Here is a 13056-nt window from a genome sequence, read left to right as displayed (position 1 = left end):
CCAACGACGAAAACTATACCAGCATTAATGCTGTTTTTAGACTATGTGGATTATATTTGTGCCTGCCATAAAATCGCTGCCTCTGATAGTATATCGCCTCAGGAGATGGCATTTTTCTAATGCAAACACATCATACTCGACTGACTCACTCAGCTTCAGGCTTCCAGCATTGCATCCGCAGACTGTGTATCTGAAACCTGTATTTTTTTTTTTTAATGGTGAGCATTGGGCAATGACTCTGGTTAAAAGATGTCTGAATTTAGATGTCTGGTACTCACTTGATCTCATGAACTCAGTAAGCATCTTGTGGTCAGATTATAATTTCATGTCTAACTGGACACGTATTATTTTGACTTCTTAGTAACAGTGTGGGTCTACTGTGACTGAGAAGTGGGTTTCGCTTTTCCAGTTAGTTCCACCCCTCGCTCGCCACAACACCAAGATGACGATGGAAGGAAATGCTCATTTTGAGAACATTGAGACATGACTCATATCATGGTGGTTACATCTGTCTTCTTTATGCAGTCGATCATCACCGATCATCTGATATCTACCCATATTTACCCATATGCAGGTAAGGAGAAGGAAAATGAAAACAACAGGTGTGGAAGAGAAGTGATTTCTCTTTAACATAAATGTTCTTTTATTATTATCTTTTTGCCTATTTCCATTCTTCACAGTCTTAAGATTTTTTTGGTTTTGTTTTCTCAAATTTCAGCACAGCACAGTGAGTGGGATCAGCACACTGCCAGACTGATAGAGGACCTTGTCAGTTGTGGTCAGTGGACTGGAATACTGGAACAGTCTTTTTTTCTTTTTATTTGTTCCTCTTGTATCTTACCTTGTGCTTGGAAGCATGATACTGTATATGCAATAACACTGCTTTCACAGAAAAACATTACTTTTCTTCTTTTTTTTCTCTGCTTCAAGGAACATCATGTGCTTTATTTATAAACTGAGAACACATTAGTCTCTCAAGTCTTTTGTTATCTCTTCTCTCCTGTTTTCATGATTCACAGCGTTGAATTCCAGTTTGTTAGTTTCACGTCTCTCAGTCCAGCTCTTTTGTTGGTGAAGCACACAGTGATCTCAACTGGTACTTTTCAGATTTACTTTCAGCTTTTTTCCTTTTCTGCATTTGTCAAAATGGATTTTTATTTCAGAGGTTTTTAAAAATTATTTCTGTTTTTTTCTCACTTCTCAAATTAATTTTACTAAGTACAGTTCTGAGGTACTCTTGTGCACATATTTCCATTTCTAACTGCTTTGTGACACATAAAGAACAAGGCTTCCTGTAAGGTAATCCTATCCCACAGATGGTCTGCAGACCAGGCAAGCTTTCCATAGCGGCACATAAACAGTTTTCTGCTTGCTGTAGGTTCTGATTAGAAGGTTTCTAGAGTAGCTCAAGAACTGTCTTTGCTAACAGCAGTCCAAGATGTTGTAGTGAGAATTATTTAACAGAGGTATGATAGACACACTGGACAGCAACCAATTCATACCCAGAAGCACTACAACACAAACCTGACCAGCATGCTAGCTAGCTTGCTAGAAACCAAGAGCACTGAAAAGCTGAGGCTGGTAAACTAGCACACTGATTGAGTATGACGTCATTCTGTCATCGTGTGGTTGTGGATCCATTACTTTGGTGAAATTTCAGAGAGAGATAGCTTTACCTCAAATGTAATCTAATCTAATGTCTCAATGGGAAGGAATATTCATATAGTGCTTTTGCAGTGGCAAATGGAATAGAAGCCAGAAGCTAGAAGCAGAAAAGATTACCTTTGTAGGCAATTTTAAAACATTTACTTGAAAGAGACATTTGCTCTTGGCATGGTAAGTTCTTTTTAGTTTTGTTTTAGTTTACTGGGCTGAGATTTCAAAATCTCACACAGTCTGTTTTGCTAAATATAAAATCTGTTGTTTTGTGTGCAATCCTTTTTTCTGTAGACGTTTGGACTGAATGAGGTACTTGAATTTGCAGTAGTTTGCAGAGGTGGGACCAAGTCATTGTTTTGCAAGTCTCAAGTAAGTCTCAAGTCTTTATCCTCAAGTCTCAAGTCAAGTCTCAAGTAATGTCAGGCAAGTCAGAGTCGAGTCTCAAGTCACTGGTGTAAAAGTCCGAGTCAAGTCACAAGTCTGAAATTTTGAATTTCAAGTCCTTTCGAGTCTTTAAAAAAAAAAAAAAAAAAAAGTATGTTGCAGTTATGCTAAATGTAAATATTAGACCATGTAATTTTTAAATCTGTGTTTTTCTCAACACATGACAAAATAGTGAACTTAGAAAATATACACAAATTGTGAAATTGCACCTCTTTAAAATGCAGCTCAATTAAACCTAGCTCCAAGAATAATTTTCACCGACAGTTCTGAGATAAGCTGCATGTTATTCTTGGATGCGGTTGTAGGACCGGTGTTGTGCCAAAAAGTGATTGTCTGCCAAAAACTGATTTCCGGTATTTGCCAAAAAGCGATTGCTCATATTTAAAGTGCTATAAGTAACTTGTTGGGCTATAATATGTTAAACATATGTCAAATGCATCCCTTATGGATGACATAAAGTCATCTTGAGCCACAAACAACATTCGTGTAGCAAGATACAAGCCGCAATCAGTTTTTGGCAGCGACTTTTATATAACCTTTATTTATGCAGTAAAAAAAATCTCATTAACATTAAAAATGTATTTTGTAAGAGTAAGTTGCCCAACAGGACAGCAGAAATGGCAGCAAATATTACAATAGTTCTGTAAAAATATTTTAAGTGGGGATAAAGGACCGGATTGGTTATAATGTAAGTACAAGTTGTAAAGATACTTAAAAAACAGATAATTTTTTAATTCTTTATGTATCCCCTGTTCACCGAAGTCTATTTACGAACATACGTAAAGATATTACACATAAAAAATACACAGAAACACTGGAAATCACTTTTTGGCACAACACCGGCTTTAAAATCGCATGACAAAAATATCATATACATTAAAAAAACTGCATCACCAACGTAGCCTGGACAACATTTGCTAGTTAGATGAAGTCAGCTATCTCATCGTAGCATATTTATATGCATATTTATAATTATACGGTTCTTGTGAGTGCATACACTCGTGAAGTTTAGTAACTTCCGGTCACTGCAACAAGCCCAGGTACAGTTTACCGACGGATGGGTACAGGACCTTGAAATGCACCGTGTAGAAAGTAAAGACCATCGTACGAACTACAACAATGACAAATAACAAGGACATAATGAATTTGTACCTTTCATTCCAGGAAACTGAGATAGTAATTTTCTTCAGTTATAAATGTACCAGTATGTGAAAATATGTCTTCCATGTATCTTCCAGTTTCCACTAGTATAAAAATGTACAAATATTGATTTCAGACTAGTAATTGTATCTTAGAGGCACTTTTTCTAAACCAATTTAAGGGTAACTTATAATCAGTTTAAAGAAGCCATTTAAATAATATCAAGGTGTGAACTGTAGGAATTTAATGTATTTACTAGTCAAGGAAAAATGCTTTAGTGCTAAAAATCTAACCTAGAGATTAATTAATATTTGAACAGAAATGTAAAAATGAAGTAAATGCACAGTTACGTTAACAGATATTCTTTGGGGGAGAAAATGTCAGGTGATATTTTGTCTCTGTGTCACACACTTCATCATAATCTTTCCTAAAAATAGAAACTCTACAATGATGGTGCGGCTTTAAGTTCTGCAGTACACAGCTTCATCTGGTGTATTGATTTTTGTTTTGCTGAGTTTTCAAACTCAGTTTAGGGCTTTGGTGTAGAGCTAGTGAGTCATCACACAGCAGAAAGACACAGGAAAATTACCAATTACATACACTGTTATTGTTCTTTGGTTTATAAGAGAAACACAATTGTCTTCAAAGGCAACGAGATCCAGTAAATATAGCCCAAACACTGGCAGTAAGGATTAGAAATCAACATGAGTTTAAGAGTTGATGAGTTGCAACACCAGCTTAATACAGTCTAGAGTCTGCAGGTTCTGCTGTGGCACAGCCATGAGTCACTTATCAAGTGTGCTTCAGTCTGCAGAGAGAAAACATTTGAGGTTCGGGCGGCTGCATCCTGTACCTCAAAGGACCAAGTGACAGGATGATGAAGGGTTTTATCCTGTGTGTGTTTACCCTACACAGCCCAGTTCACAGGAGCCTTCATTGGTACAAAGTCATGAACTGTGAGCATGAAAAGGCAGTAGCAAAGCATCACTTTTGAATGCCAGATATATAACCTCTTACCTACCACCAGGTGCCTGTTGACTCACTGGGGTTGAATTTTGCTTTGTCCACATGTTACATTTACAGAAGACACATTTTCAGAAAACTAGAAGATGTAATGTTTCAGATAAAGTCGAGGTGTTTCAAGCAGAGGTGGAAGATAACTCAACCCTAACCCTAAATATGTTTCCAGTAACTGTTAAATGGGGTGTAATGGGAGCTTAGGTTAAAATGTGAAATCAAACTAACAAACCAAGCATAAACAATGACTTGTGTGTGCTGTATGCATTGTATAAGCTGCCACTTGCCTGCACCAAGTTACCTATTACATTATGCAACACATTAGGAGGAAATAAAGAAAAATACATGTCATTTTAACAAAACAGCACCATATTATCATGCCCTTTAATTATTTTAATAAAGTATTCCACTAACCTGGGCCTATTCACATAATTAAAATCACATTGATTTGAATGAGGTGACAAAATGTCTCATGCACCTCTTCATATATAAGTTATATTATATCTACATTTATGTCAGCTTTACAGTTTTCCAGTCTATGACTCTGCACTTTCAAAAGACTCTGCAAGGGAAAAAATGCTTAGCTTTTCTTGCAGATTACAACCTAACATGACATAATGATGCAGGCTGTTACACATTGCACTGCAATAATAATGGATTCATCTTGGTGTATTATAGGACCAACAATAGCTCTAGTCATTTACCAGCGGGTTATTTTGGCCCAGTCCACGTCTTATTTCTAAATTACTTATGGTCTGGATACAAAAGGATCTCAGAAATATATTTTGTTGTTTGCTGAATGCTGATTTTGACATGACTGCATGATATTTCTTTCAGATTTGGCAGACTTGTCATCATATTTTTATTTACCATTCTGACCACTGAAAAAACAGACTTTTGGGAAACGGGGGGATTTCTTTAAAATCCTTGATCCAACCTTCTTTATTCCATGTAACAAAAGTAGTTACTGTACAAGCTGAGGAATAACTTTAATAACTGGGTTATTTAATGTCATGTTAGATAGTCATGTCTTTGTGTAGCTTTGGCTTGTAAGCAAAAAAATTAAACAGAATAACGGTGTTCATCGTTTGTGATCAAATCTTAATCAAGTAATCATGTCTGCCGTGAAAAAGACACTACGCCGTGGATTCATTACACACTTAAATCTTATCAATGTCATAAACACTGACATTGATAAGATTGGAAGAAAAGAGAGAGATATTATCAAGGAAAACTGACATGAATAAGAGGTAAGACAGAAAGAAAGTAAAGGACACTCAAACATAAAAAAGCTGAAAAAAAAAAGCATTTGCTATCTAATCAACGTTTCCTCCAATAAAAGCAGAACTACCACTTCCATCCTCAAATGCTTATTTATGCAGCACACTCTAATTGCTATGTTTTTGGATTCATGCTACATTTCATAGATCTGGCATTTCAGGCTTCCACTTCAGATTACAGCTGTGAACAGTACCCTGTATTTATGTCAGACAAAATATGCAGAGAGAAAGTGAAAACTTTCAACTCTCAGCAGGTTAGTTGTTTAGCTGTGGAGCTGATTTGATAAAACGAAAGAAAAATCACTAAAATAAGACAAACTGGGAATAAAAGGAGAGCTCTGACAAAACAGTAATTAGAGAAAGCTAGTCTAGACAGAAAGTTATAGCAGACAGAAAATTACACTATTATTGTTATTGAAGGATAGTCGCTGGTTTAAAAACCTCAGAAAGGTCATTCTATCAAATGACAGAAGGCCAGACTGTATTCAACTGTGTGTTCAAGTTTTGTTCACTTTAGGCTTAAAAGCATTGTTGGAAACGTCTTTGTATATATAGTAGTGGGCATTAAAATGACAACTTTTCGATGTCTTTAACCAGCCAGTATTGCAGTAAACACATGTTTTATATATTTGCAACATGGTAATGGGTCTGGCTGAATTTCTATAGAACTTAAGTAAATGTCAGACAGTTCAGATTCAGTGACAGTAAGTGATAGGCTATTCAGGTGTTTCTGCATTATCCTTTTTCATTTATAATATCCTGCACTTTTCCAAAAAGGACTGTTCTCTGTGACCATCTTCAACAAGTAGCATCAAATAGTTTACATGCTACAAAAATGTTGTATGTAATCCAAAATCATGCCCCTAGTTTTTCCTAGTGCAAATGTCACATGGTGCTCTGAATCTTTCCAGTCCTTTAGGCCCTACCATGGCTACACCAACCAATATCACTCATCTCAGAAAATAATCCTAGTCCTACACAGGAGGCACGACTTTAACATCTGCATAGCTGTTGATAATTTAGGCTTGAGTTTACATTGTGCTGACCCACTTATTAAGTAAAGTAAAATTTTATTTATATAGCACCTTTCAAGATAAAATCACAAAGTGCTTTACAGAGGCAGAAAACAGACATTAAAATCTAAAACAAAACAAAATCAACCAAAAGCGAGTTTAAACAGAGGTTTTTAACTGCTTTTTAAAAGACATGACTGAGTCCACAGATCTCAAACTCAAATGGAGCGAGTTCCAGAGTCTGGGAGCCACTGATACAAACGCTCTGTCACCTTTTGTTTTTAATCTTGTATGTGGGACAACCAGCAACCCCTGGTCACAAGACCTCAGGGACCTGCTGGGGTGATAAGAAAGAAGAAGATCACTTAAGTAAGTTGGAGCTACACCGTGCAGGGCCCTATAAGTCATGATTATGATCTTAAATTGGACCCTGAACTTGACAGGGAGCCAATGCAGTTGAATCAGCAGGGGAGTGGCATGGGAGTATTTGTGAGGCTTTGTCAGAAGCCTAGCAGCAGCATTCTGAACACCTTGCAGTCGTTCCAGGGAGGCATTACGTAAGCAAGTAAACAAGGAATTACAATAGTCTAAGCGAGATGAAACAAAAGCATGAATAATCATTGCCAATTCGGAATGTGACACAATGGGACTCAGCTTAGCGATATTTCTTAAATGGTAAAAACAAGAGCGAACCAAAGATTTGACGTGTGTGTCCAGTGTCAGAGCTGGTTCAAATGTAACACCAAGGTTCCTAATGGAGGGTTTAATATAAGAAGCAAGAGGGCCTAGATTTTTAACCACAAGGGGAACAAATTTCTCAGGAGCAAAGACAATGACTTCCGTTTTATCAGCATTTAGTTGAAGGTAATTACCAGCCAGCCAATCTCTAACGGAATCTAAGCAGGACTGCAGGATTTGGAGCTTAGAAACATCAGGTGGCCTAAAAGAGATATATAGCTGAATATCATCTGCATAACAATGATATGAAATATCAGAGTAAGAGCTAAGAAGTTGCAGAAGAGGGAGTAAATACAACAAAAACAATACTGGTCCCAAGACAGAGCCCTGAGGCACCCCATAGGCAAGAGAGGATCTGAACTTAGAGGTAGCCACAGAGAAAGATTGATTTGACAAATAGGATTTAAACCATTCCAATGCGATACCCGATACACCCACCCAGTGGTTTAATCTATCTAACAAAATAAGATGATCAACAGTATTGTGCCTTTCTCCCATGCTGTGACTATAGGTTCTTCATTTTGGCCTCAACTACTAAGCTAATTTACAAAACATCAATACACAGGCGTAGACATTAAAGAAGTCTTAAGGGCCTGGTCATCTACTCACTTTGCCCATACAGTAATCCATCTATTGTGATACCACAGGCTACTGAGGAATAAACCTTGGTGGCCCTAAATAGTCAAATGTAGTTCTGTGGTTCTTGCATTATAATGGCTACTACAGCAGTCCAACAGTGCTATTTGCTCTGCAGGAACACAAAGATATCTCAACAATTCACTTTTGACAAGGCTTACTGGTGCTTTTTCTTATTTCTACAGTTCCTGCATGTGTTCTGGATAATCTGTTATTGTTGTATATTACACTTTCCTTGACAAACCATCAGTTTGCTTCTTTATCAGCTATCAAACACAAAGTTTACACTATGTTATGGATAGTCATTAAACCGCCAGTGTAAGTGTGCACCCGGATCAAACTATAAATGTACAGCTGAATCTGGACTCCACAGGCGGGTGACATTTGTAACATGCAGAAGTTTATCAGTCTTATGTTTATTTTTTCAAATGTTGCATAAAAATAAAGTAGGCCTTGAGGTATTTCGCTGTGATAGATTGTAAAATCTGCATCTTCTCTTTGATTCTGTAGAAGGGGAAAGATTGTGATCCCAATAATAGTTACCATAGAAAATCTTGGCAGGTGGTACAAAGGTGACAAGGACAAGTACAGGTGAAGAACAGCGAAAGGAAGCAAAGGAGGCCATCAAAAGTATGAAAAATTGTTCAGACAGCCTCGAGTCAAAGGTCCCTTCTTAACATAAGATGAAGATGTGAATTTTCTCATCTGGCAATAGGACATATATACGCACATACTTCTTCCTGGAAGCTGATTTGCTATTGCTGCCTCTCCAGGGTCACTGCTAGTGTCTGTTTCGGTGCTACACCATAATTTAAAGGAAGTGCAATGTTGCTATGCCAACACCAGTCAAGGCCAGAGATAGAGAGGAGGGAGAAGAGACTGATGTGTGATGAATATTGATTCTTTCAGTGTACCATTTGGCCAGTCACTGTTTTCTGATTAAGGGTGATGAAGCACTAAGAACTGAGCAACATGCAGAAACACATTCATCAGTCAGTGTGCACTAGCCTTTTTCATGAAAACCATTTAAATCATTCCAGAATTTTCCAGAAATTTTTAGTATTCTTTATTTAATTTAATCTTACCTAGCATTGCCTCATATCGCTACCTTGTTAAGTTACCATCATCAGTGGGATTTATCTGAGAGGTATACTATATGTAAGATTAATGTGTTAGCAGGTTATATTGAGCCTGTAGCAAGGTTTATGTAACTTATTCTGAACACATAACTTGATCTGGAGATCTGTTCGGTTCACTTGTTCTTTTCTCTCTGGACTGGTCCAGATATGCTGCCAAATCTGTTTTACACAGCTTTATTTATTTATGAATTCACAAGACTGACAGCTTTCTGTAGCACAGATCTCTTGTTTTAGCTGCAGTACCTGCCTTCTGTTTTGCAGTTTTGTTATGTTCTTCATAACTATCAATGACATTTTCCTCCTGACTGAAGTGTTCCACTCATGTGCGATAGACAAGTTAAACCATAAACTGAGCCTGAAACAGAAAGTCTGTGAGTACAAAGAAACTTGATTGTCACTGCCATGATATCCCCAGTCACTGACTGGGTTTTTAAGTTTTCTAGAGCCAGCTAATTCAAATAGAATCTAACTATATGGAATTTGCTTTGTGGTGCACTCCACAAGTTAAACAAAGTTTGAATACAGATTGCAACAAAACTAAATAAGGTTGTTTTAAGCTTTATATAACCTGCTACATGTTACTGCACATTGCAATAAAATGGGTTTTGCTACTGATGACTTACTGACTAATTCAGTGCCTACTGCTACTGCAACAATAAGCAGCAAGCACACAGCTAAGACACACAGGTAAGGCAGCAGCTAATCAGAAAGGTATCAGCAGCCGTAAAACCACTAAGTTCTTGATCCACACCCGTCAGAGCTATATTTTCTTTTTAAATTTTTATGCTGTAGATCACACTATTTAACAGACAAGTCTACATTTTTGGCTGTCTAATCTTGAGAGGTGTTTATCTGATATTCTTCACACTGAAAACTATATTGTAGGGGAATCTAGGAAGTACAGACACATTTGAGGGTTTCTGGAGGGTTGCTGGCTGTTTTTAGCATCTTTACAGCATTTTCCTTGATTTATTACCTCACAATTATGTCTTGGCCCTCTGGGACCTGATAATAATTTTCACAGTTCATATAACCTGGTTTATAGTTAACCCTCTAAAAGCAAATATCGTCATCTTTTGTCCCAGATTTAAGAGATCAGAACTTAAAGATTGATTTGGTGACCACACGTAGGTGGCAGTCAGGCAATAGGGTACATTAGCCCCTGTGTCCTGTTATCAGTGGTAAACCCGTCTGCCCCAGGTGAATACAAATACATCAAGGCTGCAAAAACATGATTTCCTTTGGGAAATTCCTGACGGACCCCTCATATCGTTGCAGAGAGTGAGGTGTGAGGGAGGTTTCATGCACTTGCTCTAGTTTGATCTGACCTTGTGTCTGTGAGGAAAATGAGGTCTTCATTTAATAAAGGGACTCTCACTGTCTTGGGTTCTAACACCTACCACTTTAAGCTTCACCGCAGTATCTAAGTGGGTGTACTTTATTGTAGTGCAAGTCAAAGCCTGAGTCATTTCCCCCCTAGAAGCATGGAGTTAAGAGATACAAGATTGTCAGTGTTGATTGAAAAGACCGATCTAACAAAAAGCCTTGGCTGTGGACACAACAATAGACACTACAAGCATTTACAGTCTGCAAAATACTAATGTTTTTGCTATTTATAAGCCTACCTTAGATTTTATACAGAATGTGCATTTTATTTAAGATAGCTGAGCACTCATAAAAAAAAATTAACCCCAGATTAAACTGGTGCAATATGGCCAAGTTTACCCGAGAATACAAACATTAATTGGATGGAAAGGCAAGAAGGACACAATTTTTCAAACCTCAGTTATATAGCAGTTCAGTAGACATAACCCTGCCTTCTGTCCAAATTCTGTTTTATGGAATCATTACAAGTACATTTGTAGCCAAATATTTTATTTATATATATTTTTTTATTTTGTTTATATCATTTGATATTGGATACAGGTGTTGTTGTTTTTTTTTTTGATAATCCAGGTAATAATCAGAATTACTGTCGTCCTTTATTTTTAATCCTATAATCCTGAAGCCTGCTCACTCAGTCATCCCTGAGGCTGCCTGAAAAGCAAAATTGTGTGACTGAGGACACGCTCCACACACAAACACGCAGGACAAGAATTATGTTTACAGCACTCAAAGCAAATTGAGGGAAACAGGAGGGTAAAAAGAAAATGTCACACACACTTACATGTGCTGGCAAGCATGTCCCTCTAACTGTGTGGGGAGAGTTTGCAAATGGCTTGACACCTACATAAAACACATCAGGACACAAGCATGGGTAACCATGAGCATGTACCACACCCACACATAAAGATGCCTGCACTTAACTTTCTATTCCATAGCTTCAAATAAGAAAATGTGCAAATGTGCACATGACATTTACTCTTTCAGCCAACAAACTCTTTCAACAAATTCAAAATTCCTCTAACACTATTTTTTTATGGATGTTGTAGTTCTACTTCTCCCCCTCTGCTGACTGACAGGACCTTTAAAGCAATGACAGTACTGCCAAGTGTTGCTCTACAGTTACGTTTCCCTTAGTTAAGAAAGGGGTTTGGCGGTCGAAAGCATGACATGACAGGAGAGTACAAAGGTGCTATATATGCTTCTTCATCTGGGTACAGCAGGTTTCTGTTAGCCGTCTCCCTCCCCCAACTCCATCTTATTAATCAGTGGTCCTCATAATCTCAAAAGCTCAAATATTACTATTTAAGCCAGAAACCATATATTTATTTCTAAAGCAAATCACAAGATTAACAGGTTGTGTTTTTGTGTGTATTTGTCTTCTCTTTACAAATTTATAATACTATGGATTTTACAAATTCAGCCAGTGCCTGTGCTATGGGGCATCCAGTCATCCTAAATGCTAACAGCATTTCACTTGACAGCATTTGACCTATGCTAGGAAAAATGCTGATAGGTTAAAACATTGGCCTAAAAAGTAGTGACAGTGGAGTTTACATCAAAAAGAGAATGCAAAAAAAAAAAAAAAAAAAAAAAAAAAAGGAAAAGGCAAACATCAAAACTATAAATCAACTCAGAAATTTCATTAGGTGAATTTATTATGAAATACTGAGATAACAGACCTCCCCTACGAATGAAACTGATAGTTTCAATTGCTTTTGAAACTGTCAAAATGTCATGGCTGTTTGAAGGCATGCAGGAATGGTGGACCCAACAGCAGGACTCACAGAGGCAAACGTAAACTCAAAAACACTCAGCTTTATTGCTGGGTTGCAGAAAAAAAAACCCCAGAAAAATAACTAAAACTGATCATACAAATAAACTAAACAGGCAGGCAAGCTGGCAGACGGAGCACGCAGTGTAGAATAAGGCAGCGGTCCCCAACCTTTTTTGCGCCATGGACCGGTTCATGCCCGACAATATTTTCACGGACCGGCCTTTAAGGTGTCGTGGATAAATACAACAAAATAAAACTAGTACCGGTACCAAAAAAAAGAAGATTTATTCATAAGACACATGAAAAGACCCAGGAAAACCGAGTAAACGATAAAAACGATAACAAAATAACGCTGAAAACCGATAAAAACCCTGAAAACCATACATTTCACACCTGAGCCTCTACTCTCGTGGCCCGGAACCAAACGACTCACGGACCAGTACCGGTCCGAGGCCCGGGGTTGGGGACCGCTGGAATAAGGGACGACAAAACGATAGCAGGGTAAGGTACAGACACTAAATACAAGAGGTGAACAATACCATAAGAAAACAGCTGGGAGACACGGCTGACACTGATTAAACAAACGAGACGGGAGAGCATGCAAAACTGACACTGACATAAGACAAAGACCTTCAAAGTAAAACAGGAAACTCAACACACATGTAGAGACACAGGCTTTACACAGAGACCTGACTGAACTGGAACAGTGGGAGTACTGAATCAAAACCTACCTACTAGCAAATCTTAACAGAATACATAACCAGAATAAAACAAGAACATAAGATAATATTAATAAACACAAAAAACTGAGTCATCAGACCATGTCTCCA

General features: G+C 37.6%; 1 long non-coding RNA gene across 1 annotated transcript in view; it reads left to right on the top strand.

Annotated features, from left to right (window-relative positions):
* Positions 1 to 1994: 1994 nt before the first annotated feature.
* Positions 1995 to 13056, top strand: part of LOC309695832 — a 350850-nt gene continuing 339788 nt past the window's right edge. Inside the window, exon 1 of the long non-coding RNA XR_014273248.1 lies at positions 1995 to 2198. This is a non-coding gene — a long non-coding RNA (uncharacterized lncRNA). The remainder of the gene's footprint in view (positions 2199 to 13056) is intronic.

The sequence above is a fragment of the Aulonocara stuartgranti genome (genome assembly GCF_965226115.1).
Source record: "Aulonocara stuartgranti genome assembly, chromosome: 19".
In the NCBI taxonomy this organism is placed as follows: domain Eukaryota; kingdom Metazoa; phylum Chordata; class Actinopteri; order Cichliformes; family Cichlidae; genus Aulonocara; species Aulonocara stuartgranti.
This window is presented reverse-complemented; position numbering and strand designations above follow the sequence as displayed.